The following is a 4,105-nucleotide window of genomic DNA, read 5'->3' on the forward strand; positions in this document are numbered from 1 at the left end:
AAACTTAATCTTCCTTTGTGTTGCTTCAATGCCTTTACTTTGATTTATTGCTTTATGAGTTAACTCTTATGCAAGACTTATTAATGCTTGTCTTGAAGTACTATTCATGAAAAGTCTTTGCTTTATGATTCACTTGTTTACTCATGTCATTACCATTGTTTTGATCGCTGCATCCATTACATATGTTTACAAATAGTATGATCAAGGTTATGATGGCATGTCACTTCGAAATTATCTTTGTTATCGTTTTACCTGCTCGGGACGAGCGGAACTAAGCTTAGGGATGCTTGATACGTCTCCGACGTATCGATAATTTCTTATGTTCCATGCCATATTATTGATGATACCTACATGTTTTATGCACACTTTATGTCATATTCGTGCATTTTACGGAACTAACCTATTAACAAGATGCCGAAGTGCCAGTTCCTCGTTTTCTGCTGTTTTTGGTTTCAGAAATCCTAGTAAAGAAATATTCTCGGAATTGGACGAAACGAAGACCCAGGTTCCTATTTTCACCGGAAGCATCCAGAACACCCGGGAAGGACCAGAGGGGGGGCACTGGGCCCCCCAGATGATAGGGTGGCGCGGCCTGGGCCCTGGCCGCGCCAGCCTATGGTGTGGCCACCCCTTTGACCCTCCTGCGCCGCCTCTTCGCCTATATAAATCCTCCGTCGTGAAACCCCTGATGCGAAGAACCACGATACGGAAAACCTTCCGAGCCGCCGCCATCGCGAAGCCAAGATCCGGGGACAGGAGTCTGCGTTCCGGCACCCTGCCGGAGCGGGGAAGTGCCCCGGAAGGCTTCTCCATCGACACCGCTGCCATCTCCACCGCCATCTTCATCACCGCTGCTTGCTCCCATGAGGAGGGAGTAGTTCTCCATCGAGGCTCGGGGCTGTACCGGTAGCTATGTGGTTCATCTCTCTCCTATGTACTTCAATACAATAATCTCATGAGCTGCTTTACATGATTGAGATTCATATGATGATGCTTGTAATCTAGATGTCATTATGCTAGTCAAGTGAGTTTTACTTATGTGATCTCCGGAGACTCCTTGTCCCACGTGTGTAAAGGTGACAGTGTGTGCACCGTGTGGGTCTCTTAGGCTATATTTCACAGAATACTTATTCACTGTTGAATGGCATAGTGAGGTGCTTATTTATATCTGTTATCACCAGAATTTGACCAACTCAGAAGTGGGCCGCGATCGAAGATGGATGTGAAGAAATATATATATAGAAGAAGTATGTGGATCGGCCTTTTACACCAAGGTGGGCTTAATTGCCCGTGTATCTGTAACATATTAGATCGTATCTTAGTTTAGAGGTAGAATCTTACTCGTGCACGGTTTGGTGCACGCCTGCATTAGAAAGTCCGCTTGGACTATAAATATGTATCTAGGGTTTATGGAATAAACAACAACTCACGTTCAACCCCAAAACAAACCAATCTCGGCGCATCGCCAACTCCTTCGTCTCGAGGGTTTCTATCGGAGTAGCGACATGCTGCCTAGATCGCATCTTGCGATCTAGGCAGCACAAGCCCCACGTTGTTCATGCGTTGCTCGTCTTGAAGCGCTTTTGATGGCGAGCAACGTAGTTATCATTAGATGTGTTAGGGTTAGCATTGTTCTTCGTTTAAGCATGCTTACGTAGTGCAACCCTTGCATATCTAGCCGCCCTCACGCCTGTCTCGGGTGTGGGGCGGCACCCGCTTGATCATTATTTAGTAGATCTGATCCGTTACGATTGCTCCTTGTTCTACAAGGATTAGTTTAATATCTGCAATAGTTAGGCCTTACAAAGGGGGGGAGGATCCAGCGGCACGTAGGGTGGCGTTCGCAAGTCCTAAACGGGATGTTCCGAGGATCAACTTCATGTTGGTTTTTAGGCCTTGTTTAGGATCGGCTTACGAGCACCGTGCGTGGCCGCGAGGCCCAACTCTGGAGTAGGATGATCCGATTATGCGGTGAAAACCCTAAATCGTCGTAGATCTCATCGGCTTCATCTTGATCAAGCAGGACCACCAAGTATTCGTGCACCCCGTACGAATCATGGGTGGATCGGCTCTTTGAGCCGATTCACGAGATAACCCGAGAGCCGATCGAGGCTCGTATTTAATGTTTACATGTATGCCCTGCGAGAAACTAAGCGAGGCATCCCCATCACCTTCCCGACCGGTATAGGTCAGGTGGCACGCCCTTGCACTTCGCATCGCCGCGTGTGACCGGAAGAGCATTGCGGGCCGTCGCTCGGAGGGGTCTCGGCCAGCCGCAGCTCTAGGCTCTTCCCGGCTCTACGGTGTTGACAAGGCCGCTGCCCGCCGGTGGGTTTTGGCGAGTCAACACATTCCGGCACGCCCGGTGGGACAATCGTCTACATCAACCACATCGCCATCTACGTCCGAGATGGCGGACGGCACGCCCGGTCACCTACGAGGATCCGCCTGACGACCTCAAGAAGCAATACAACGAGATGAAGGCTACCCTCGAAGCCGACCTCATCGGCTCATATCGCAGAACCCGTCCGCATGGCGTCAGGCGGAAGGAGTTCTCACCGGAAGGCGCACTCGATGAAGTGGACCTATCTGTCCCGTCAGAAGAACGTACCAGGGCCGTGCGCCACGAGATTGGCGGCATGGTGGCTCACTCGTTGCGCCTCCATTCCGAGAGCCTGGTGAATACTTTGGAGCATGTCGCCGTTCGGATGATCAGGGAGGTCATGAAGAATCAGCACTCTTTGTTGGAGTCAGCTCTCAGAACCTACCAAGGAAAAGTGCCACTCCAGCCCCGCTGCCGTTGTCGCGCACATCGGCGACACCGAGAGCGCATAATTCACCGGCGCGTGCCGTTGACGGGATTAACGGTACTCACCCCGGGAGGTGCCGGCCAGGACATCCGTTCAACATCAACATGATAGAGCTGGGGCACCCCCTTGATGAAGATAAAGGCGAGGGCAAGCTGCTCTCGTGGCAAAGACAAGGAAGAGGCTGCTCCATGGGATCGGCCCGACACCGCCAAAACATCCTGGTGGTGATCAAGGTAGAAGCCGACGCTAGTAATCGGCCCGCTGTATCCGTATCGCCCGCTCTCCCAGTATGCGGAGTCGACCTCACGAGTGACGGGAAGCTAGGGTACGGGTTCACGTCAGCTGATGAGCTAGAAGAAGTTGACATCGGTCCCGGGGATAAGCCTCGACCTACTTTTATCGGCAAGAAGTTAGATCCGCAGCTCGGGGGACGAGATGATAGCCCTGTTGAAGGAATACCCGGATTGCTTTGCATGGGATTACACGGAGATGCCTGGTTTGGACAGGAGCATCATTGAGCATCGCCTCCCCCGAAGAAAGGATTTCGGCCGTTCCAACAACGAGCACGTCGGATGAAGGCCGAGATTACGGAAGAAGTCAAGAAGGAAATTGAGAAAATGTTGGCCGCCGGATTCATCGAGGCCATGCGGGTATGCTTGAGTGGATCTCCGAGTATAGTTCCGGTGGAGAAGAAGGACGGCCGATGGCGCGTGGCCATCGATTTCCGAGATCTTAACAGAGCTACCCCAAAGGACGAATATCCGATGCCCGTGGCGGAAACGTTGATAAACGCCGGCTGCGGCCACAAGGTGTTGAGCTTCATGGATGGCAACGCCGGTTATAATCAGATTTTCATGGCTCCGGAAGACATACACAAGACCGCATTCAGGGTACCAGGGGCGGTAGGCCTGTTCGAGTACGTGGTCATGACCTTTGGGTTGAAAAACGCTGGTGCGACGTACCAGCGAGCCATGAATTATATTTTTCATGACCTGATCGGCAAGTTGGTGGAGATCTATATCGACGACGTGGTGGTCAAGTCGGTATCCGTGGAGGGGCACTTGGACGATCTACGGCGCGTCCTAGACCGGACTCGGAAATTCGGGCTGAGAATGAATCCGAAGAAGTGTGCCTTTGGCGTGACGGCTGGTCAATTCCTAGGTTTTCTGGTTCATGAACGGGGAATTGAGATCGGCCTGAAGAGTCGGGGAGGCGGTGCGTACCATGCAGCCACCGACCACGAAAAAGAGCTTCAACGCCTCATCGGCAAGATCAATTTCGTCCGGCGGTTCATC

This window comes from Lolium rigidum, chromosome 6 (genome assembly GCF_022539505.1).
Source record: "Lolium rigidum isolate FL_2022 chromosome 6, APGP_CSIRO_Lrig_0.1, whole genome shotgun sequence".
NCBI classification, from domain to species: Eukaryota; Viridiplantae; Streptophyta; class Magnoliopsida; order Poales; family Poaceae; genus Lolium; species Lolium rigidum.